The sequence below is a fragment of the Falco cherrug genome, chromosome 9 (genome assembly GCF_023634085.1).
Source record: "Falco cherrug isolate bFalChe1 chromosome 9, bFalChe1.pri, whole genome shotgun sequence".
Taxonomy (NCBI): Eukaryota; Metazoa; Chordata; class Aves; order Falconiformes; family Falconidae; genus Falco; species Falco cherrug.
This window is the reverse complement of record NC_073705.1, coordinates 24,715,830-24,741,452: the sequence shown is the minus strand read 5'-3', so window position 1 is coordinate 24,741,452 and position 25,623 is coordinate 24,715,830. Positions and strand designations below refer to the sequence as shown.

The window sequence follows — 25,623 nt, the reverse complement described above, 5'->3', positions numbered from 1 at the left end:
AACGTGTGAATAATTTTACACCTCTAAGCAATATTGCTGAGTTCAAAGGGAACTTTTAGCCCTTTACAAGGATATTTTAGACAACTTCCGAGTTTTAGAAATAATTAAAAATATGACTAAAATACAGGCTTCGTTGCATGCAAAGGACGACTATCACCCACTGCTTCTGTAACTTCAAACGGCTGGTCAGAGCCACCCAGATGTAAGCAAACCAGCCCTGAAACCAAAAAACCAGTAACTTTGGGTGGGGAACCAAGACAGAGATGATTTCAGCTGCAAAGCAGAACAATTACAGAAAGCCAAAAAAAAAAAAAAAGAAAAAAAAAAAGAAAAAAAAAACCCCGGACAGCTATTGCCAAAATGAGTTTTGCATTTCATGCAGCTTTTTTAAGCCCGGGGCGGCTTTCTCCCCACGGATGGCGCAAGAGCCTTCTCCTCAGCAGCACAAGCCATCTGGAGAAGCCTTCTGCTGCCTTTCGGGCCCAAGGACCGTGTAAATCTCTCAGAATTTCATTCCAAAACAGGTCCTTTTTTGGTTTGGGGTGGGTTTTTTTCTTCATTGTTCCCACATACACCTCATTTCATTCCCCCCCACCACCAGCTCAGCTGTGCGCCGGGCGTTACGCGGTCCGTCTCCTCAGGCCAGAGCCCGCCCGCCATGGCCCCTCAGGGATAACCGCCCCCCGGAGGATGCCCCGCCGGCGGCGGGCGACGTTGCCCGCCCCGCACTGCAGGTACGGCCGCAGCCGAGGCGCGGAGAGTTGGGCCGGGGACAACAATGGAGGGCGGCCAGGGCGGAGGACGCCGGTGGTGCCGCCACCCCTCGGCCAAGTTTGGGGGGAGAGTGGAGGAGGGCGGCCCGCCGGCCCTCCTCACCCTCCCCCGGCCTCAAGCTTGGCCGAGGGGCGGCGGGGAGAGGCGGCGGGCGAGCCCCCCGCTCGTTGCCAGATAGTGAGCCGCGGCTGGCGGGCGGGCGCGGGGGGAGGAGCCCAGGTGTCCCTTCCTGCCACATAGTGTGCCGCCCCTTTCCCCGCCCGCTCGCCGCGGTGGTGCTGGGGCTCCCGCCGCCCGGCGGAGAGGGATGGACTGAAGCACAAAGGCGCGGGCCCGCTGAGGTAACGCTCCCGCGGTGCGGCGGAGAGGAGCGGCGGATCTGTCCGTTTCCCGCCTGAACGCGGGCGGCAGCGGCCGCTGCGAGGCTGCGGCCGAACCGTTGCCACCGCTGGGGGCGGGGGGGCGGGCGGCGGCGGGAGGCCTGGCGCGCTCCCCCCGGTTCCCTCGGCCGCCTCGGGGCTGCGGGGTAGCGCGGGGCCGCGGCTGGCAGCGGGCTGGGGCGGCGGAGGGGTGCGGCGGCCGCCGTAGGGCGAAGGGGGAACTTGTGCGTGGGCATACGCCAGCCCGCCGGCCGGGGGAGATGCTGCAGTGCCGTCTTTCTGCCTCGGCGCTGAGCTGCAAAGGACAGGGCTTTAAATAATGCGCGTCTTCTCGGAAACTCTGCTAATCAAATAAAACCTTGGAAGTCATTACTGTAATTATGGATTGCCCTCGGTCCTCCGCAAGGCTCCGGACTCCCTGTGAGTCTCCGAAAAGTTCTGGAAAAAAATTATATTCTTTAGGCTTTTTTGTGTGTTTCATCGCGCGGGGCTCCACCTTGATCCACCTCGGCAGTGGTGCGGGGAGCCCAGGAATGCGGTTTCCCGCAGGGACACGCATTCCGGTCCCGGCACCGCGCACCCACCGCCGCTGCCTCGGGGTGTCCCGCCGGTCCCGCCGCCCCGTCTTTTGTTAGTGCCCCGGGATGATTTTCGTTGTGCGTTTCTGTTAAGCCAGGATGAAATTTACAATCGCAGCCGTGAACTTTAGACTGCAAGAAACGAGGGTTGTGATGGGCCTTTCGGGAGTTTGTGCCTCGGTTTTGGTCTTGCCCCATGATGATTTTCATCTTGTATTAAAAAGCTTATTTAGGAGTTCGGAGTGGCTTTATCAGTCGGCGTTCATCCTGGACTTCAGGGCAAGCAGGCAGGGTCTGCGCGGCCGAGCGATGTGATTTTCACAGGAAGCCTCGGACTGGCTCTGTAAGGAGGGTAGAGCACACCTCAAAAGCAGCAACTGCTGCAGCTGGTCACGGAGGTGGGTTGCTTCTGTTTCTGTCTTCTCAGCATCATTATGTTACGGGCAGGTTGAGGCTGAATCTGCTTGTTTTCATCCATGGGTCCTCAACTCATGTCTGGAGGGAAGTGGTGTGGTACCAGGCAGAGGAAAAACATGTAGGATTGTGCCTCATCTTGTATGGTGCCACTGTGTGGAGGAATTAAGTTTTAAAACAAATAGATAAACTCAATGGCAATGAATATCTGGGAAAAAAATACTTGGCCAAGGGTTATAAAAGTATGAATGTATGAAGTTGCTGAATTACTAATTGTGTGGGAGAAGTTGCTGCTTAAATCAGCTTTGGTACTGGAGGAATGGATCTGATGATTGTGACCTCAGCCTTTAAAAAAGGGCTTTGGCATGCCTGGAGCAGCTTCAAGGCTGTCTCACCTGCCTCCTGGTCCAGTTGCTGGTGACTGGAATAAAGCACAGGTGCGGCAGACATGCATCTGTGTGTGATCTGCTGGGAAGAGGTGACTTTGCAGGGGAGCAGCGTGAGCTGGGGCAGTTCTGCATGTGGCTGCTTTGGCAGCAGATCTGCTGTGAAAGGCTCCCTTTCGCCTCCTTGCCAGGGTTTGCTGGCATGTCGCTTACACCATGGAGTTCTTTGGTCTGCACACCCTGCCACATAAGTGGCCTGGCTGGAAATGGCATGTGAAGTCCTCATTCGAGCTTCCTTGGTGGCATCCAGTACTTACAGGGAAAGAAGGTGTGAACCCTGGGAATGCTGTGGGCTCTTCAGCCGTTATCAGACAAGCTTCTCAATGCTACTTTGAGTAAAGAGTGCATGTGCTCATTAATGAAACAACATGATAATTGTGTGATTAATAGTGTATACCGGTTTTAGTTTATAGAAATTTTCATGTTAACACTTTCAGTGATACATTATTACTTGCATTTAGTTTTCGCTGGCAGAATGTGAAGTCATAAGCAGGGAGGAAGGGGTTGGCTGTTTAGAGGCTGAGTGTTTAATGATTGAGGTTAGTGCATGATGATGATTAAGCACGTCCTTAATTCTTGACCAATAGATGGAGTGCTGCTACGCTTTAGGATATCTGGGGATTTAATGGTCTCTTGGTTAAATCAGTCATTATCCTTGACTTTTGCCTGAGGATTGAGGCAGCTGACATTTTTATTTAAGGAAGTGGTGATTTTAGGGTGGTGCAATGAGGCTGTCATGTCCACCATGACCATTTAGCCCTCTGTTTGGAGGTACAGGTGGTGCTTCTCCTGCCAGAGACTTTGCGTTGCTTGTGGAGTAGACTGTGGGTGGACTTGAGCAGTCTGGGTGAATGGGAATGCTTCATTGTCAGTCAGCAAGATGTACTGCAGCTCTGTGCTGTTGACCATTTGCTGGTTATGCATCAGTTGTTTGACAGGGCTAGATGAACCGAGCTGGGTTCAGTGTAACTGTGCTGGAACTGTCCCTGTTGCATGTGATGTTAGAGGTGACATTGCATAAGGGGCTGCATGCTTTTGTTCAGGCTCAACTTGTTACAGGCCAGGTGACTTGGCGTAAGACATTATTGCCATGAAAATCAGCAGATATTATTAACCTGTAAGAGATGAAAAATATTTTAAGACAGGCTAATGTTAGTTTGTTTCCTTTTGTAAGTGGAGTGTTTTACAGATCAAAAATTGAAGTGAAAGAAGGCAGAAGGCTGCTAGTTTTTCTGTTGTTAAAATCATTGCTGCTGGTTAAAACTGCAACAAACATCCTTGCCATGCTTTGGGTGGTGTTGGGATGATGATGTTTTTTTTTTAAAAAAATTAATTTAGGAAAATAACTTGTGTGACTTTGAGCTGGTGCATAAAATTGCCTTTGCTAGCTTTTGTTTTTAAACTGTATTAAAATTTTGTTTCTTTAAAAAATGTCCTGTAACTTTAGCAGCCATAGCAACCTTTGGCTATTATTTCCCTTGTAAATCAATTTTTGCAGTGCTGCTGTTTCAGAAACTGGGTTGGTCATTGTTTTGGTATTGACTTGAAAGAATGCAATCTATAGTATTTAATAACATTACTTCCTGTTACATCATGGTCTCTTCTGCAAGTTATGTTTTGAAATGCCGGTTGCAATATGAGAGATGGTAGTAGATGGTGGTGTGGCTTCTGGTAGGGTTCATGGAGGGTAGTTGTCTTTTGTGTAGCATTTTTTTGGCAGATGAAGATGAATAAAACTTCCCTTAGGGAACAAGCAGTAACTTACTCATTGTGTGTTAATGTTAGATCTGTTTGCCACAGTCTGCTCTGCTTTCTATATTAACTTTGAGTCACTTGGCATATGGGGAAACACTTTTGTTTCTTTTCCATATTCAAGATAACACAAGTCATTGTGCATCATCACAAATGAGATTTTGAGACATTTCTTTTAAAGATACCCTTGCAAATACATGGCTGTTTTGTGGATAATTTGTGGTCTGGATTATAGTTAAAACAAACAAACCAATTATAATACATTTGTTTAGGTAGGAAAGTGTCTTTAGTTATGGCGTGTTCTTAATCTAGGCTATGGGGCATTGTCACGTAAAAATCATCAGTAAACTGGAAAAGGTTTACTACTAAAAAGTTGAGAATTTTCTTCGGATTAATTGAAAAGTTAGTGAAAGAAGGCTTGATAGCTTCAAACATCAGTGTAAACAGGATAGCTCCTGGTTGGTTTTCCCCTCCCTGGATCTTCAGAGTTTGGTAAATGTGGTGTAGGTATCTATTTAGTTACAACTTTGGGAGCATGTTAAATGTAGTATGTGTCTTATGATAGTAATATCAGTTCTGCTTAATAAGAATGCACTCAGCTATTACAAAGTGCTAATTAAGGAAATATTTTAACAGCCTTCATTCATTGTTGCAGTCTCTTAAACTGTTCTGGTCTTGACTAGGAAGAAACTCTTTCCTTGCCTTGTATTGTTTAATGTGTTAAAATCCTAGTGACATCAATGCGGTAGCTAGTTTTCATGCCAGTTAGCAGGCTGAGGTGAAGATCAGTAAATGGCAAACTGGTGTGAGAGCTCCAGCTTGCTTTGTAGCTTTTCATATTCTGTTTTCTTGACCCGCAGCACCTAGCAGCTGGTAAATCCCTTTTTCCCTTGTGCAGTCGGAACCTCCTGAAGTTATTTCTTCAGCTAAAGTATGTGGCAATTCTGAATACCGTAGAGTTGTTGGCAGCTTACTGCTGCTCTTACTGTTGCTGCACTGCCCTGAATGAGTACCTAGCACAGTGTTTGTGTTAACGGTAGCTGGCACTTCAGCCAAGAGCTGAACTATCTGCTGTGTTGGTCAAAGTAAGAGGATTCTATTGAATTGCTTTGAAAGTCTGTGCTTGTTGTCATTATCTATACCTGTAACAATTGGTCTCAAACTTTTTTTTGTTGTTGCATGTATTTAATTATTTCATGATGTGGCCTTTTTTTTTTGTTGAAAACAAGCATTCCTATGCATGTCATCTATAGCTATTACATTAAATGCAACATAATTTAGAGGCCAGTTGGATCTGCATCTTGTGTTTGCAGATGCACAATAAATGTCAGTTCTGAAAGCAGGATGCTTACTGCTTAACCAAGTGTTTGTGTGCATGTCCTTCTAATGGCAGAGTGCAAAATAGAAAGCTTACTTATTGGATAAAGCTTGTTTTACTTTTTCTAATACAGTAAAAACAAGAAAGGGGAAAAAAAATGGAAATATTCCCCTCTGCCCCGCCCCCCCCCCCCCCCCCCCCCCCCCGCCCGCCCGCCACCATGGACTGGCTTTTGTTGAAGAAATGCTTATTTTGGCAGCTGTAGAAGTCCTGACAGAATGCTGGGGAAATTATTTGGTACTGAAGTTGTCTGATTCAGATTGCTAAATCAATGAAAATTATCAGCAATCTCTCTGAACCCAGCCAACTTATATTAACATAAGTTGTTTTTTTCATATAATCCAGTATTCCAGAACTTCCTTAGCAACCCATATAACATTTTAGTCTTTATGGATTTATATACAAAAAACCTGTATTTATAAAGAGCATCAGTAAGGCCATAAAGTCGAGTATTTGAAAGCTGGGTAGTGCTTTCCAAAGAAAATATCTTTGATATAAAAATGAAAATTAAACTATGGCATTGGAAAACATACTTATGAGCCCTTGTGTCAAGAAGAGTAGAAGTGTTTTGTCGCAGATGTTTCTGATCTAGCAGACGCTTAGCAGAGGCAACCTTCAGCCTAACACATTCAAAATTAGGTGAAATTGAAAATAGGATTTTGGGACGGAAACAGCAGACAATACTAGGCAGTGCATCCAGCTCTGTCTAGAATACAATGACACAGAAGTAGTGACCTCACAAGTACCTTTGTTTTCCTGACTTGGATATGCAGCTGTTTTTAGGAGTGCTAATGTGTTGCATAACAACTTCTCCAGGCTCCTGGTCACTGCTAAAGCAGGAGTAAAACACAATTTGAACCAGCTCTCTTAATATACCAATTGTTGTTACACACCAGACAACCTTCTGTATTTGCTGTGTGTCCAAAACCACCAAAACCAAACAAAAAAAAACTTCAGAACATACAAACTTTATTTGGAGTTTCATGGTATAGTAGCCTGTGGAGGGTAAGATCAAGTATTCTCTTATGATTGTTTTCAGCTGTATTATCTGGAATTTCTGTGGTGGTGCTGAAACTTAGGGTGCAAGAGGCTGTGTATAAAATTAATGCCTGGTACCCCTGTGTTAATGGACTACAGCATTAGCCCTTCTGAGGTAGTATTACTGTCATAATAAATGACTAGTCAAATAGATATTTCTGTTATGGTGATTAAATTGTGATAGTGCCCACAACAAGCCCATCATCTTGTTTCAGTTCTTAATTGCACATGAAGCATTGCACTAAATACCCAGTTAAGGAGTAATTGTAGTTTTCACAGTTAATCTGTACAATTTCTAGCTTTCAATAGCAGCTGTCTTTCTTTAAATGTCTATTTCTCTGAAAGTGTATGCAAAGGCAAAACTTTTCTGGTGACTCAAATTTTTTTCTGACCCAGCTGTCAGGGTAGAAAGCAGAAAGCAAAGACATTCATGGTCTTTAGTTCATTTACTAAATGGAAGCTGTTGCCTCTTAGGGCAAACTTTGTATTTTCAGGCCAAGGGTTGTATGATTTTCTCAATTGAGGTTGTGAAAGAATTGTGGGTATGTGTTGATTTTTTTTTTCTTTTCCTATTCCCATCAATGGGCATAACACTGAATACAAATTAGGTTTCTTACTGACGTTCTGATTGTTATGGGTTGACTATCCAGAGCTATTTGACGTGTAGCTGACTTGGCATTCAAGGGACACGTGCATGTTCTATGTTAAATGGCTTAAGGACTGGAGTGACACAGTTGAGAGCATGCGTTTGCATGATTTGGAACAAAAAACTCCATCCTCCAAGACAAAGTGTCCAAAGTAGATCACTCGGTCAAATTTTCATAAATATTTTTATTGCAAAGATTTAATCCTGAGCAGCTGAGAAATTAAAGTGTGTATCACAAATTCATTTTTCTAATAGCTAGTACAATGTTTTGTAAAGCAAAGTATGCCTGTAACTAGCAAAGCTCTCTTCATATGTTTGGCTTGTTCTTTATCAATCCAATCAAAATCATGGGTCTGGTATTGGGCAAAAAGTAAGAAATGCGCAGAACAACTTGCAAATGCATTGAAATTTGTGGGTTTCTAAAATAAATTTTAAAAAATCCCCAAACCAGACCCAGTGGTCTGGCAGTCAGGTACCCCTTCCTTTTTTTACTCTGTTTTGAACTTTGTTTAAATAGTTTTGCAGCATGCAAAGAGATTGAATACATCTGTGTAGTGCTAGCATGAGTGAGTCTGTACTCAAAAACAGGTTAGTTTAAAAAAAAATAAATATCTTGGAATGAATCCAGGTAGCGTCTTAGTTAAAACATATCAAATAACATAAAGCATGTGAACTCAAGACAACTCAGTTTAACTATATAAAGCGTTTAAGCTGTAAAACATCAGGAGGTTTTTTTTTATAGCTGCCTGCATAATTTGCCCTTAGGTGGCAGAGGGGCAGTGTGGGTTCCCTTTTTACATCAGAGGTTTTCCTGTGAGCCAAGCACTTGGGGAGAAAACTGAAATGCTACTTCCTCTTTTAATGGTTGCTGTGTACATGTTATGCTCTTCTTTGTGTGCATTTGCTCAAGCTTAGATGCATTTAAACAGTAGTGTCCCTAATTTTACATGCCCTGAGACAGCTCCTTGTTAAGGGCTAGATTTCAGACTGCTTCAAGCTCTGCAACATTCAAAATGGAAACTTTTGCTGTCTGGTCAGCAGAAAATGTTCTTTTTCTTGCCATTCCTAATGCCAGTGGTTTATAGCATATCAGTGCTTCTAATCAAATCGAGTGACTTTTAATTATTGCCAGGTGGGATCCTGTATCCTTTAAAATATCTTGTCTGAAAGTCTCCAGTTGCCTGGATCAAGATACCATCTCTTCCACAATAAACCCAAAGAGACCAATGGAGATGGGGATGTCTTCTACACCCAAGAAGCATCCTCCAGCAAGGGCAGTCAACATCTCAGTCCTACTCCTTGTGAAATACTTGCTTAGACGTGAAGATTGCCAAAGTTCTCCTCAGTTGGCAAATACACATGACATAACTCGGAGAAAAAGGGAGCTCTGAGATGCAGGAGGTAGGAGCGCTCTGCTCTGTAGGCAAGGCAAGCAGGAGCCCAGGCTCACCCAGTGGTTCCAGTGCCAGCAGCTTCAGCTGCCTGGCCTTTTCCTATAGCTGGAAGAGTAGACTGCTCGTCCCTGTGTATCTGCAGAGTAATGTTCATATGGGCAACTATTTCAAGAACCTGAGTTGCTATATGGCTCTTGTCTCTAAGCTTGGGTCTGTGAACTGTTTCGCAGGAGCCCATAAGATGGACAAAGTATAGTAGTCTTACTGTCCCAATACTTGTGTTAGGAGATCCTGTCTCTCCACTGGAAAAATTATGTTTTCTTGGTGAAAAGGGTTGAAAACTTCTCCTTGGGGAGGGGGAATAGTAAATTTTCCAAATTCGATGTATTTCTTCCTTTCCTATTAATATTGGCTAGTATGTTGCATAAGACTCTATGTGCAGCGTTGACTAAAAAGAATTAGTTAATAGTGGGAGTGAGAATAACAATGTCACATTTATAACCTGGGATAGCCTTTAACAAGAAAAAATAGCTTGAGGTATACCGTGTAATGCTGGTGTCTGGCTACTATCAAACATGCTGCAAATGTATAGTAACAGGTATTGTGTGCAGTAAATTTATCTTTGTAGTAGAAACTTGATGTTGTTGCTATTCCCAGGGGGTAAATTGAATTACATTATTACTGAGGCTGAGCTAACAGAGCTTTGCTTATAGTATACATACAGACAAGACGGTTCTTCACAGAGAGGTGACCTTTGCTGTATTTTGGTTTCAGATTTCACAGGGACCTATTTCAAAGTTTTTAGCTTCAGTCCACACCCTGCTGGTAGTTAGCTATAAAAATCTCTTTGAAGAAAGTTAAAGAAGTCTGTCCTTTATTACTTTATTAAAGTTAGATAAAGGTCATTTGTTTACGCCTTCTGTAATATACACTGCTGCCACCATTTCTTGTCAATAACTGCTAGTTCAAAGATGAAATTAAAGCTACAGAATTACTGGTTACAATGTGCAAATGCACAGTGTAAGTAATTCTTTTTTATTACTTTTCTGTTTATTAGTTAACTTGAAGAATGTGTACTAGCATATATTTGTGCTGGGGAAGCTATTATGGCTCATATGGCTTAGTGTAGTATACTCCCTCCAAGGTTATTCCACCCTCCCTAAACTGTTTTAATTAGTTCTGGAGAGAGTAACCCAAAAAGAAACAAATTAAAGCCCTGTATTCCTATTTAAGAACCCAGTCAAATAAGAAGTCTGCATGTCACTGTTCCAATAAATATAATAATCTCTTTAGTCACTCTTCTCTAGGACTCTGATTTCCATCTGATTGAAATATTTGGGTTGTATGTTGCAACCAAGCTAAAGGGGATATCCTGCTCTTTCCTCCTGGCCATGTGGCCCTGCCTCATACTCTCTTGTCTAAGCTCTGGTGATTGCTGATCTTATGCAAGTCACTGTGAATTGCAGCAGAATACCTCCTCTCCCCACCCTTTCTGCATTAAGTCTCTTAAATAATTTGGCTTAGCTCAAGACAGGTTTGGCTGAGCACTAGGGAGGGTGTGAGGTGTTGAAGGCACTGGTGAGAACCTGTGGGGAAAGAGGGGGATAGGGAGATGGGGGACTGTCAGTGTCGAGCTTCAGGTTGCCTCCTGTCCCTTATCCTTCAGTGGTGACAGCTCTGCAGCATCCCACCTGCAGTACCAGGAGTTCAGAAATGCAAGTGGAAGGTGTTTGTTACTTGAGCCTTCTGCAAGGGGACTTGTTTGTAGGAAAGTAAGAATGAGAAAGCTGTTTCTCTACGGTTTGAGATACAATGTGGCAGCCACTGGGTTACAAGGTTCCCCCTACTGTCCCAGTATCCTCAAAATCTGAGGGGGAACAGTTGTTTAAAGCAAGACTCTTTGGGATAAACACAATGTTTTGGAGAAACTGTGTAAACTTTGAAACTATTTTTATTAAAAGAGTCTCAGCATGCTGGGCTGAGCTGCTCTTTGGCTCCCACGTCACACACCCATATCCCAGCTCCATGAGGCTGCCAGTGGGTGACAGTCCTGGGTGGTATGAAGGTGTTGGGTGCTTGGGGTTGCTTTCTCTAACAGCCTTCCCTTGTCTCCAGAGCCTGCAGTATACCTGCACATATATAACACATATATACAAAATGCACATATATAAATTTTGTATTCTAAAATAAAAAGATTTTCACTACTGAACAATGTGTATGTACCACTCCTTTTCTTATTTTTTGGTTTGATTTCATAGTTATGCATAAGAAATGGCAGCTAAATATTGCCATAAGAGAACTTCATTGCGTTAGATAGACCACAGTGTCTGTATGTTCATGAACGTATAGAACAAATTATTTCTTTGGTGAGAGGAAAGGATGTGGTTGCACTTGGTTCTAGTAATGAACTTATACATATGTTTACAAGACAACTTTATATATATAAGTAAGGATTACATTAAGGAAAACCATATACAAATGAGTTGTCTAGTACAGCTCAGCCTGCCTCCCAGAATGTTGTTTAACTTGCAGTCTTTTTACATGTCTTTGAAAATGGTATTGCCTGTCTTCTCTGTCTATCCATGTTTTTCATCAGTTAAATGACGTGTGTTGCTATACACAGATTTTGCAGAAGAATTGTTTTAGAAGTGTAATGCTGAGTTTCCGACAGCAGAAAGCTGTTTGCTGTTTAGGTTGACTGAAATTGTTCCAGTTAGTGTCTGTGCAGGTGGTGAATGATACAGATTCACAGTGTGTATAGCTGTTCTGCACTTCATGTCTTCATGGTCTTCAGTGCTGGGTCCTCCTAGCTTTTTCCTGGACCTCTTTCTTTTCCTTTTTTCCTAGCTATGATGAAGCATCCTCTTCAAAAGTTCATATTTTCATTGTTTGATGTGATATGCAGGCTTCAGCGTAGATGCTTAAGGAGTCTTATCAAAGTAATACTGGCTGAGTCAGAGTAAAGATGCTTTAGTTAAATAGACTATGGCTGTGTTTAAAAATAACAGCTCTGGCTGTGTCAGCGTGTTGGACGACCTGATACTGACTTCAACAGAAAGAGCTTTTGAAAATTACTTTGAGAGTTACACATATTGCCCCCAGTGTGAACTTGTTTTCTGTTGGTAGCATTTCAGTGTTAGATGAACCAAACCAGAGCCCCTCAATTTTAAATGTCATTAGCCACAATGGCTTCAGAGACAGCTTGTTTATTGGGCACCTTTTAAATGCACCAACAGGAGTAGCAGCACTTCTGCTCTTGTTCACATCGTCAAGACAGTGGTGCCTTGGGTTGCGTGAAAACACCATCCCCACCTAAGCTCGGTAGTTTTGGGTTCTCAGCCATTTGATTTCTGTAGGAAAAAAGTTGTATGTATACTCTATCAGCCCAGGGTCTTTCTGTGTGTGAGTGCCATGCTTGCACATGTGTAGGCTGTTGCTTTCTCCTAATAGTAAAGCATGTGGAGGAGCTTGTTAGTAATTGCAATGCAATTGTCTTGTCTTACCCAGCCCTGGTTTGGCTCTGACTTCTGCTGTCTTTTTGAAGACTCATTTTGAGCACTGGTATTCTTAAAAAGTTTTGGTTAATGAGATGTAGGCCATATGAAAAAAAAAAAAAAGTAAAACTTTTTGAAAATACTATCTGTATCTGATGTTTACTCCATTTCTTAAGGTTCTTGTTCTGTGTGGGCTTTCTGTTGCTTTTTGTTCCTTGGCAAGGAACACAGTATTACATTCTTGTGCCAAGAGGAAGAGTATTAAGCTTACTCATAAAAAGATTTATTATTAAATGTAGTTTTTAATTTTGTCCATTGGATATTTTTTTTTAAACTCTAACCATACCCAGATTACTGGCTTCATTCATATGGCTATTGTATAAAGTTTGGATGCTGTCTTTGTTAAATTATGGCTCCTGAGGGTTTTCTGTTACAGAGGTTTCTTCAGTCAGGGGAAATGAGGGTATAATAAAGAGGATCCAAGGGCCGGACATAATGGTTCTATATAAGTGAAACAAACAATGCCAGATTTGGCTGATGTTGGGTTTTCCATCAAACTTTTTACTGGCATTTGTTCATTTGCTTTGAGCAGAGTTTAAAACTGAGGCAGCTTGAGTGCCTGAAGTAAGAAAAGACCAATAGCAGACAACTTGGGCAGTACTTTTAATCTCTGTATCCTATCTTCGTGCATTTATCCTGAATTCTGGCTCACTCAGGAAGTCTCCTTGACACAAATGCCATTACAGCAGTAAATTCAACAGGAGACATCCAGAGTCACTGAAAGGACTGTAACTGAAGCCAGTATAATAGACCTGGCTGTGCCTGAGGTTCCTGAAGCCTTGTTCCAAGTGTTCAGCTTGTGCTTAGTGAGAAGCAGTGCAGCTTTCTGGCACGGTGAGTACCTGACCTTCGTTGCTGTTGCCTCAGACTTGCTGCAACTGTCTGCTAGCTGATAATGGTATCTTTCGTCTTCTGCCACATCTATAAAATATTAGTGATTATAATATGCTAAAATAGGGATAGAATTATTAAAATGTGCTTCAGGATGCAAACAAATTTGCTGAGAGGTTCTATAAATAAATGATTGTGCCTCTCAGCCAGAAATACAGTGTGAAGTATGAACATAGAGTGTGCTCGTGGTTTTCTCTTTCTGATGTTGAGTGCTGCCAGAAGAGGAATGATGCTGAATCTGTTTCTCACTGCCTCTGTTATGCCAGAATGTTGGTCTCTCAGGGTAGAGAGTGTGCAGTACTGCAGTTTTCTGCAGATACCTCTCAAGGACAGAGGAGGAAAAAAGATGGTATTAGCTTTGACATTTACAAACTAATAGATACCACAGTAAAGCTGCTGAAGTAAAAACTGTAGCCATCATTTTAATGGCCTTCTAATTCCTTTAGAATGTTTTGGAGGTATTTTTCACCCCTTGTTGTTCTCAATAACTTCTGTGTCAGTGCACGTTGGTGAAACTGGGTGCAACAACTGAATCATATCCAATACACAAAATGCTTTCCTCTCCCCATCTATTTCTGCACATGCTCTTCAACATACCTTATCCACTTCTTTATCCATAGAAAACTGGGAGAAACTTTCCTAATGCTCTTTCTCTTATTCAGGTTCAGCTGCATGTCTTTAACTCCTTTCCTATTCTTATGTCCTTCCTACCCATGTTAGAAGCCTCTCTCTGGTAAAAATGAAAGCCCTTACAGTTACTAATAATCTGGCAATTCAGAAGATGAAAACTGGTTGCCTCATGGAGCAAAAAGTTTGAGATTAGCACTTGCAGTGTATTGGCACTGTTCATTACAGTCAAATTAACATGGCATTTTTAGTAGTCTTTTTTTTTTTTTTTAACTATAATATGCATGTGGATTCTGCTTGATGAGAAAAGAAAGCTGACAGAACGGGTAAAACTACATATTGCCCCAAGGATAAACTTTTGGAAATATTTCTGTGGATTACAGCAATGGGTATTACATAAGAAAGAAAAAAGTTTGCCCTGAAGTACCTAAATTATTAAGGCATTTGTAAAAGTAGGATTTGTCTGTCCAGAAACTTATTGCAATGTCCATTTCTGACCAGAGGCGAGGTGAGTATGGCTGAGTTGTAAAATCATAGTCATCTACAGGAGCCTGTGGATTTTGAGGGTTGCAAGGTTGTGTAACTCGGTGTGAAAAACATGAAAGATTACAGTCGACATCTTCAAATTATTTATTTATCTTGCAGCTGTGTGAAATTAAGTTTCTTGAGAGGTCTGAGTGACTGTATTTAATGTAAGAGGATCTGATCTTCTAGTTGTTTGCTCTTTGTGGTAAACTGAATTGGCATAGACTCGACCAAAATTGTGCAACTGTGCCACTTCTAGAGTGCTCTCTTTAGTGTATTTTAGTATAGATCAGGTGGGTTATAAAAGCAGAAAAGTAGAACTAACTTGGTTGTGAGATACAGTGATTTCCTTGTAGCATCTCCTGGGGTGGCGGTGGGGGGATTTGTTATGGACTCGGTTCCACAGCTACTGAGACTTTCTTTTGAGCCACAACATCTTTCTTTGGCTTGGTCCATAAGGAAGTGGAAAGGCAGGAGGTATTCACACCGCTCAGCTCAGCCAGCTGAGGCTTTCCCTTTAATCACATTCCTGCTTTGAATTGCTTTTTGGAGAAATCTCTGTGGATGCCGGAACCCTTAAAACAAGGCAAACTCAGCTCAGGCTTGACTGGCTAATTAAGGTGCCCCAGTCGAGTAGGGAATAGTACACTTAGGTTATTATGCCTGCATACAAATTCTTTGTGTGGTGGGGCCTGGATCTGTGGGTCCTCTCAACTCCATGCCAATAACATCCAGATAAAAATTCTGTGGTTCTCAGCTCATTATTTGATTGCTGTCATAGTGAAATATCACGTCTGCCTATCGGCTTAACTTCAGGAAGGACTCGGGCTGCAAGATGATGATGATGATGATTATTATTATTATTATTACCTTTTAATACAAGCTGTGTAAATGTTGCAGTATGTTATCTTTCTCCTTGAAATGTATTTTATCCCATACTGATGTGACAGCTGCTGATGTTCACCCTTTCTGGGGACAGTGAAACCCTTTATGTGAAATAGTTGGCACCTACCAAATGAATGAAAGTTTTGCCATAGATTTATTAATGTGTCTGGAAACCACCTGTATGTTTTGGGTTCTCAAGCAGTTCAATTTGTCTTCCTTATTAAGAAAACAAACAAATGCACACACAACCTCGTTTGTTTCTCCTATCTCCCATACATAGGTAGGCTTCAGAATGAGTCGAATAAAAGAAACCCCTATTTGAGAATATTTTGATATTTGAAGAAAAAGCTTTGCTAGCAAGGCTTTTGTTACAAATAGTAGGTAAGTGCACCTACCCAGCAGGCCTATTCTTTTTAATTGAGGCTATAGCAATTGAATTTTAGAAGTAATTTTTAGGTACTGTGTAGCTAGACTGTATGTGGGCAGAGCTGCCCACCTGCATCGCCCACCCTGACTGAAACACCTGGAAACACTTGGGTGAGAGCATAGCTGAGCCTCGACACTCGGATGCTCCAGCAGCCTCTCTTGCTGAAATAACCTTTCCCTCATGGAGCAGAAACAAGTGCTTTGCTTGCCAAGGCACAGATTGCCTTGTTTGTCCATCCTCACCAAAGTTTCCTTTCTGAGCAAGCAGTTAAGTCTAACTGCACCTCAAATCAATCTGATTCCACCACTAAAGACAGTGTTTATACAACTATATTTGTATATATATATTTAATCCTGTTGAAAATTATGCTTAATTCAGATGTGACAGGTGTTTAAAGTTCCTGTTAAAGGTTGCTTGGAACATTTTAAACAGTGAAAAAATCTAATAGTCTGATCTTCCTGACTTCAGAAGCAAATACAGTTATGTGTCTGATTAGAAATTGGCTAGTTGTGAGAGGATTTTAAAATTGAAACTCTCTTCACATCACCTGACACTAGGTGAAATAGGACTTTTCCCTGTTTTGATTTTTATTCTTCAACTTTTCCATCATTTCGTATGACCTTTTTAACACCTTGCTTGGAAAAGATAATCTAGATTAATCAAATACCCGAGCTTTACCAATAAATGTAGGTGCTCATAAGTGGTGATGTACTCTTTCAGAGTTATTTAGTTTTATTTTTCAAAGGTTTCATCAAAGGAGAATTTGGGGAAGGGGATTGTTTTCTTTCAACTGTTGATTTTAAGTGATGTCACTGTTAGTTACCTAACCTAGTTTCAAGATTTTGGTTCCTTTGATAAAAACATTAACAAGGCAATAACCTTGGTAACCATGAACCATTTTGGGGTTTAGTTTTATTTCATATGAGCATGAATGGAGAGTGATAGTAAAATGATTGCATATATAGAGATAATTTTTCTTAAACATTGGATTCTCTATTCATATAACTATGAACTTGTCTAATCTTCAGTTTCCCGAGTCCTGTGAGCAGAGTTGTAGTAACTGGTTTTGTTCTCTGAAAATCAAATTCCAAGGTCAGGTACAGGCCCAGGTAAGCATTGTTTGTAGTAAAGAAGCTCAGTCTAGACTTAGTTCTAACCTGCAATGTTGCCTTTTCACAGCTGGTATAGCAATGAGCCGCTACAAAGCAGCGTTTCCTCAGTAACATACATGTTCAGCTTTTCTTTGATAAGGGTATGCTTGAATTACTTTCATGGTGGATGTGTGAAAGGGGAGGGTGTAAACTTTTTTAGTTCTAGGAAACATTTTTTGTGAGTTAAGAGGCTTAGAGAAAATATAGAAGACGAGTGAAATGATTAGACATAGAGAATTTTTCCCTAAACATTGGGTTCAAGATGTAGGCCACATCTGTAATCATGTTTTTAGAAATGAGTCCGTATTAAATCGATTCTCTGCCAACAGCATCTGGTTACACTTTATGTATGTGTTTTCTTTCATAAAGAAAGCAAATCATATGACATAACCCCAGTCAGATAAAAATTATTGTTTATAATACTTTGTTTATTTATATAGCACCACAAGATGAAATACGACTTCATCTGAAAAACCTTCCAACAGATTACAAAGGTGAGCAGATGACATCTGTGTTTCCAGATGGCCAGTCCGCGTTACTGTGTAGTGTGGTTAATAAGCCCTGCTTAAAGGGATATAAAATGAATAGCTGAATTGCTAATTGAATGGTGGCTAATAATTCCAGGCGGCCTTCATTGGTAGTGTCCCACATCTTGTAATGGCCCTGCAACGCTGGTAGTACTGAAGCGTTGCATGGGGTTAGAAAGAGCAGTACTGCACAGCGACAAACCTTCACGGACATGGTGCTTTTTAAGACTGGTAGCAAACCCCTGGTACTATAGGTCATAGCTCACTGCTATGAGTAAAATTTGAGAGTAATTATTTGCTTTTAATAAAATAAGCTGCACACCAGTTGTTCACGTGAATTGTTCAGACCAATTTCAGCAGGTTGATCGTAGTTATGCTCTTGCAAGTGACTGCTTTTGCTTACAAAACAAGCTGTCTGTGGGGCTTGTGAAGAAGTCCAGCCTGGATTAGTCTTTTGGGTTCAACTTGGGAAACAGCTGAAAGATAAGAATTGGAAATACCTTGTGAACATCAGAGGCATGATTTCCTGTAATAAAGAGAGTATCAGGCTGTGATTCCCTCAGAGCAGGGGGAGCTACACAGTGGGGTTTCAGCTGTTGTAATCCTGAACAACATATCTCTTCAGCATGTGCCTGCCCTATTTAAAGGTGTCAGCCGTGTCTTTCCCACATGAAAGTTGGGCCACCTGCAGCTGTGGAAAACACCCTCTAGATGAAACAGTACAGTTGAAACTGTACTCCTCCATTCTGAGATATTTGGAATGATCGGTTTCCATGTAGGCCAGCAGACAGTTATTTCAGAAATTGCTTCTTGTGTCAAAATCTCGATGGGCAATTTTATGCCCTGCAAGGCCTTGTGCGTTAGTGACCGACATACTGGGGAGGGAGGCAAATGTCATTTACGTCTAGGGTTTATTTCTTTCCTTAACAGGCTCTGATCAAATGTTCACAAGGAAAGGACTTTTTGACAATTTGTACTTGGATTTAAATATCCTTGTGTGGTTAAATGGTCTCTTCTGAGATCCAGGGTGTCTTTCATCTTTAATTTTTTTTAATTGATTATTAATACATTGAAGTTGCTTAGAATAGGCAGTATTCAACAAGTAATACTTTCTTTGACTTGTCAAATGTTAACTCATTAGCTCATCTGTTAGCAGCATAACTTTTTTTTTATTTAGTCCTGAGAATGGCAGTGATTTATAATAGATCTTTGTTGCAATACCAGAGCAAAACAGGAATTTAAATACTGTGGCTGTTTCACCTTTTAAAATTAGGCATCCTAATTAATAAAGCTAAACATGACTTAAGTGATTAATGTAATTAGCAGAATACCTATTACCTTTTTAGTTGCTAGGCTAAAAGGTTTTTAGCTCAGTACAAGTTTTCGCTGTGCATGATGACCCTTTAAAGGCTTTTGGGACTCTATCCAGCTGGCAGCTTGGCATTGCTGAACAGATGTGGCTGGTCTCTGGAGGGGTGATCTGTACTGCTAGCTTTATTAATTCCTGACATTCATATTGATCTGTGGGTCCAAACAAAAGTAAAGAATCTCATGTGGAAGTGGCATAATGTGCAAGTTCCTGTCGGTGTCTTCCTGATATGTTCAGGATATATTTTGGTAGGTCTAATATTACTCTTAGCAGCTCTTACTTGTTGTTCGTACATACACATGTTTTACTGTTTCTTGGCTTCATGTTCTGTTCTTGGTGATTCATAGAACATCAAAATGCACAGAAACCATGTTCTCAGCACTTTGGAAGACCTCACTAGATGATTCTGAACGCTGGTTGTTCACGGGAAGCAAGTGGGCGTGCTGGAGGAGCATTCAGGTTTCCTGAAAGTGCTCATGATTACTGAGGAACTGTTTTGCAGCTCTCTTCTCAGAGAGAGTTCTTCACTTCTTTCAAATATTATTCAATGATTAAAACTTTGAGGTTGGGAGGAAGTACATTTTCCTGTACTAAGGACAGACAGTGTTGAAAAAAAGCAATTGAAAATCTGTGCTGATGGACTGGAATTTAATTTCTCCTGGAATCTAATTTATATCTGCAAAAAGCAAGCCATAGTAAATTGGGATTAGTATGACAATAAATTTAAAGCAGAAGTGATGGATTTTTTTTTTAATTTTATTTTTTATTCTAAGGAACATTATAGTCAGATGTTCTGTGTATGGGAAGGTCTTGTGGACCACCCATTAATGTATTATTATCAAAGTACTAAGCTGAAGATGGCTGGGGTTTTTTAAATGCTTATCAAATTTAAGAGGAAATTTGAAATGGTTCAGGAGTTTATGAATAAGAACAGTATGACCAGAAGTTGGCATGTTGGAGACACTGATCACAGGCAGTTGCAGACAGTGCTCTGAAGGTTAGCAGTGTAGGATGCCAGTGGGCTATTAATTTCGCTTTTCAAACACTCTGGCACAAAACCCGTGCTAATTACTGCAACAAAGGTGCTGCACTAATGCATATTGCTGACCTCATCCCAAGAAATGTACAGCACTAGTCAATTTCTGAAACAATTTGGGGAAAATATTTAAGTACTTACCCACAAAAACATCCCAAACATCTGTTTTCAGTATGTTAGTCTTTTAAAAACAAAAATAAAAATCCTGAACTGTAATTATAATAGCTGATGGTTCATACCTTTCCAATCCTTGGTCTCTGAGGGTGTGTTTTGATAATTTCTTCAAGGAAAGCATTTGCCTGATCAGAAGGTGGATTCAGATTGAGACCACCCAATAGTCAGTGAATAGCAGCGATGGCAATATGTATGTTTTCATTTAGCATAAACATTTTGAACTTAATGACTTCCTCTTTCTAAGGATGAGAATAATCTTGCTTGAAAAAGGAGGAGGGGGGATGGTAAAACAGGAAAAGAGAAACATAACTGCACTTTGCTAGTAAGCCTGTAGGTTGATGCAATCTCAGGAGAAGCTTCATGAGATGTTATGTATTACAACTTGCAATTTTAAGGTGTTCATCAAGCAGTTACAGTTGTTTTGATACAAAGACGTGTATTTTGCTGAACAGAAATAGAGCAAGCAACAAAAGCTTGTTGAATGTAACAGCAAATGAGGAAGGAGCGGATAGCTGTGTATACAGTGAGAGGTGAATATGAATGGTGTGTTAAGTGATGTCTTGATTTCCAAACCCAATCTGAATAGGCAAATGTTACTATAAAAAAGTAAATAAAAGAACCTTAGGTAAAACCTCGATATTAGACTTGAATCATTAAAACATTCAACAGTTGTACTCAAATTGAAGATACAAATTCTATCCTAGCTTTGCTCTCTTTCTAACTGCATTTGATGCACAAGTTCTTAATGTGGAAGTGTTGTAGAAACAGCATATAAAAGTGACTATTTTTTCTTGAGTTTAGCAGTTTTAGCAGTGGAAGCAAATGAGTTGCAAAGATAGTAGGGGCTTGTGTAAATCTACTGAAGTGCACATGCTCAGAAAATCTTATGCTTCTGCAGTACTATTTTATTTTAAACCGGGACTTGTATTAATTCTGCTGATCTTTGATATATATCTTATGCAGTCTTGAATCACCACTTTTTGTAGCACTCTGTTTGATCAGTATATGTTTCTTCTCATTTTTTAAAGAAATTTTTTTGAAGGCATTGAAGTGTGTACAATAAATGTCCTTAGCCAAAGCTGAGGATGTTTGAAAGGCAACTACTGAGAGGTGAGGAGGAAGATGGCATGGTTTGATTTAGCTTTGCAAGACCTGGGAAGGGGGAATTGAGACCAAATGACGTCTCCTCCTTCCATTCTTGAGGGAGGAACATATAAAACTAAATAGCATCCTTTTTGCATAGCAATAATACACACTAGTACTATTCTAACTGTACACTTGAGTATCGTTCAACTTACAGTTTTGAAAGAGGAAAAATAATCTCCTCCCAAAAGGGCTTTGATAGAAGTGTGCTGGAGGAGCCTGCGGAAGTGAGTCAGTTTGATGAAGTTGCAAATAATGTTCCATATCAACTGAGAAAAAAGAAAACAAGCCTTGATTTCTGGGGGGGAAAGAAAGGTTAATCTTATACACTGATAACTTCTATTTTTGAGAAATCTTGACCTTGGTATTGCGAAATGAAGTTCTCTTCCAGAGTCGGAATGTAAGAATTTTGCTTTTTCTTTCGGTGGCAAAATAAGTTAAAATAATTGAGCAATCTTCTGAAGCTTTGCGTGGTCCAGGCATTAATCAATATAGGTATTTGTCTTCTGAATGTAAGTAAATTTGAGTTTTGTTCTTGTTTGCATCTTCTGTAAACTGACTGTAACACTTGTGTATAGTTTTAATGGTCCTGGGTGGTTTTTTTCTTTTCCCCTTTGGAAAACTGGAATCCCTATCGTGAATGACAAATAAGGATTTCATCAGTAAACTTTGTTATAGCTATTGCAGCAATATCTGACAGGATCTGTCTTTGTCTCAATGTGGTGATCCAACCAGGCGAAAATGTGCAGCAGCAGTACTTTCATTGGACTGACCCCTAAATCTATTCCAGCTGTGTCTTTAAGAAGTTGTGCATTTATTTTCCTTTATTGATATTTTTATAGAATTTCTTCATACCTTAAAACTAGTATAATCTCAACGTGAAATTTAGTATCTTGTGTTTTACATGTAAGTAGCAAAAGGTCTTAGAAAGCAAAGCCTGGGGGGGAAGCGAAAACTGCTGTGCCATACAGCAGATAGACATTCTTGTTGCATTTATATCTGATGTAGTGGCTACACAATGACAGTAGCTGAAATTCTTAATTTGTGCTTTTCCAACTGATAGCCTAAAGTTCTTGAGTTGTAGGACTGTTTCATTAAAAACCTAATCTCCCCTTAATAACATTGTCTTGAAATGTGTTTTAACACATACTGGAATTTGGCTTTATGGCACGGACAGTGGGTATAAGGAATTTCTCTAGTACCAGGCATGAAGAGGATGGCAATCGTTCCTGCTGCTTCCCTAGCATGTCTAACCTGGGCCTTCTCATCTACTTCTACCTGTTCAGTTTTGTCCCTTCCTTTCATGTCTCTCAATGCCTGCATGGTTTGCTTGCTGTGTTGGAAAGACATAGTTTGAAATGAAGAAAATCCTACCTGCTAAACATGTCTGGAGTGAGTCTTGGGGACTTATTTTCATGACCGGTGTTAGTTACCCACAGCAAGTATGCCTTTCTTCCTTTCTTGGAAGTGGTGAGTGCCCCTCAGCACAGGAATTTTTGAGTACAGCCTTTCTATATGGTCATTTTGAATATATAAGCAATCATGCTTTGCTTGAATGACAATAATGGAGTAAACAAAGTATTGTTGCTTCTAGTGTTTTTAGCAAGTCTGGAAGCAGCAGTGTTCTTCTGTCAGGGGCAATATGATTATTCACCTATGTTGGAATATGTTACAGGGTATGTTTTGTAAGGAAAGGCTTTGAAACTTGTCAGGAAGAAAAGTTAAAAATATATATAACCCACTGAATACAGAATGGTATCTTAAACACAAGTGTGTTCTTGCCAAACATGAAATAGTTATTTGATGTTTCCACACTGTGTTTACAGCTAAAACCATCATTCTGATTTGCATTGAGTGATGCATGTGACAGGCTGTTATCTGGATTATTCAATGTGTATAACTAGACGTTTATTTTTTCCCTTTCAGAGTATCTGTGCAGGGGTTTAATAATTGAAGTAATAATGATCTGTGCACTTTCATACAGCATTTGCATAATTAATTTGGGAGGTTGGTCAGAAGGATTTATTTTGAAGCTTTCGTGCCTAAAATAGATTCCGCTGATTTATAGATAGAGATGGGTATTGATGTGCTTTCTGCAGTGAAATAGTATCCTGGCCTGGTGGTAATGTATTGGGGGGTTCAGCCCTGGGCTGTATCTCTGGACTGCTGCCCTTCAGGCAAAGACTTTGGGAAGTAGGTTTTTAACACTGATTTTTTTGAGGTGCATTGGCATTTTCCTTCTGAAAAGTAGACAGCAGTGCAAAAAGAATTGTCCCTGCCCAAACCAACACAGGACTATGCAAACTGGGGAGTGTTCTCTTTAGAGTTAAATTAGCCTCACTTGAACACCCATATTGAAACTGCTTTAGGAAAACTTTATTTTCAATTCACAGTCCAGTTTTTATTGAACATAAAGGAAAACTGGATTTATTTTGAAATGTGAATTTAAGATAACTTTTTTCTTTAAAATTGCATATATACCCAGAGAGAAACTGTCTTGCTGTGTCGTGAGGATGATGGATAATGCAACTTGTTTTGCTTGCAGACACATACACACGTGCAACCTCCATTGCTAAGCAGTGGGTTATGTGACTGGTTGCTAGAAGGAATGTTTCATTTCAGAGTTTCAGAAGTGCACCGTGTACCTCTGAAGTTTTAAATTCTCCAAAGAATTCTGATTATTTTGGCCTGGAGGACCTAACTGTGTGGAGTTACCTGATGTAGCTGTCCTTGGGTCTGTCTGCATCCTGAATGCAATCTTTGCACATAGGGTGCAGCACCAGACGAGGACATCATCTAAAGCAGCCCTGTGCCACCAGCCTGACTGGCAGGGAGGCTTGGGGTGAGCCTCTCCAAAGTCCAGTGCTCATGGTGGCAAGGAAACCTAGTTGGAGTTCATCGTGTGGAAGCTCCTGAAAATCAGCACCCTTTACCTGGTCTGCTTTGAGTTCTTGGAAAGAAGATTCTTGCTGCCTCACTAGTTAAAAATTTGCTTTCCCTCTGAAAGAGATACCACAAGATGCGGGCAGTCAGATTTTCTTTTTAAAAGTCACAGAGGAACTGCGGCATGCATGAACAAGCAGATTATATTAAGTGCCAACTGTATTACAGTTTATTTTTAGTGTTTCTTCCTGCACTGTTGTTGAGAGAGGAAGACTGGTACTGGTGATGAGTGGGTGTGCATCCTCCTCACACCTCTGTGCTCTCCCTCCTTGAATAGATGGGTGTGCTTCACCAGTGAGGTTGCTGGTTAAATTGCTAGTTCAGGATGCTCAAGATTCAATTCCTTAATTGGCTTGGAGGGATTTTGCTTCATGCACCTTCTGCAGCCGATGCTGTGTTTGCTACAGAAGCAGCACAAATGCAGAAATCTTGTTGCCTCGGATTCTCCTTGTTTCCTTAGAAACTAGTCTGATACCATAGAGGCAGACTGAGAATCAAGTCACTTCATGTTCTTTCTGTTAGAAACACGTAAAATCAAATTGATGCACACTAAGTGCAAATACATTGGTCCTTCTCTGCAGATTCTTCTTTCCTCAGCAGTGAACCTTTTCTTACTGATCATTTTCCAGCATGGGTGCTCTAGAAAACATAGCCTGCTAGGCTGTGATTGCTATTCCTTTGATTAAGTTGCAAGGAGTTGTCACTGCTGAAAGTAAAAGTAGCTTGCGTGAAACATTCAGCTTGTGTCTCAAGAAAAGGAAGTTTATTTGCCTAACTGTGTTTTGTCCATGTCTTCACTTGCAAAAGAAAAAAGTATTACATAGTCTGGGGCAAATTTGAACAGCTTCAAAGCACATAAAGAGGGCAAAATGTCCTTGTTAGTGGGAGGTGTTGCTCAACTGGTAACAAATCTCCTAGGGTTTTGTTCTGATAAATAACTTGGCAATACTTCCCTAAAACAGAGAAGTGTGGCATCTTCACTATGCTTCAGCTAATTTTAATGGAAAACTGTGTTCATTCATACTGATGGTCCTTTGTGGATTTTGGAGGTGAGGAGGGAAAAACTGGGAAGGGATTGTATTGAGTCAGTGTAGAAACTGGCAACTACAAATGCAGGGAAGCAGAATGTTTGGTTTTGTTAATATTGCATTAAGCCCTCATTTCACGGATATGGAAGAGGTAAATGTTGGCAAGGGAAGTGTTTCTGCCCCAGCTTTATCCCTTTAATTATGCTGGTCCAAGCATTTTTGTGGCCACAGAGCTTTATGCAAAATTTTAACTATCTATTTTTCATTATTTTATACATGGTAGTATTTGGGTGAGTCACTTCAGTAGTGACTTCTCACATGGGCATGTTCAATTATGTTTTTAATTCATTGTTACCTTTCGACTGTGTATTTCCTGCTCTAATGAATTTACTGTGGTGGTGGTATGCAGCCTCCCGCACATCTGTAGTTGAACTTCTACTCCTTGATATTCGAGAAGAGTTGCTGAAGAGACCAGAAGATACTTGACATAAACATTAAAAATCATTATGCCTCTGAAGGGTCACTTCTTTGAATTAAATTCAG

General features: G+C 40.8%; 1 protein-coding gene across 4 annotated transcripts in view; it reads left to right on the top strand.

Annotated features, from left to right (window-relative positions):
* Window positions 1–715: 715 nt before the first annotated feature.
* ADD3 (adducin 3) overlaps window positions 716–25,623 on the top strand; it is a 103,697-nt gene continuing 78,789 nt past the window's right edge. Inside the window, exon 1 of one of the 4 annotated variants that reach the window (XM_055720109.1) lies at window positions 716–734. The gene's annotated coding sequence lies outside the window, so the exon portion shown is untranslated. Of the gene's footprint in view, window positions 735–977; window positions 1,116–25,623 lie in introns of those variants that run through there. The other 3 variants (XM_055720108.1, XM_055720111.1, XM_055720110.1) reach the window with 3 other exon arrangements.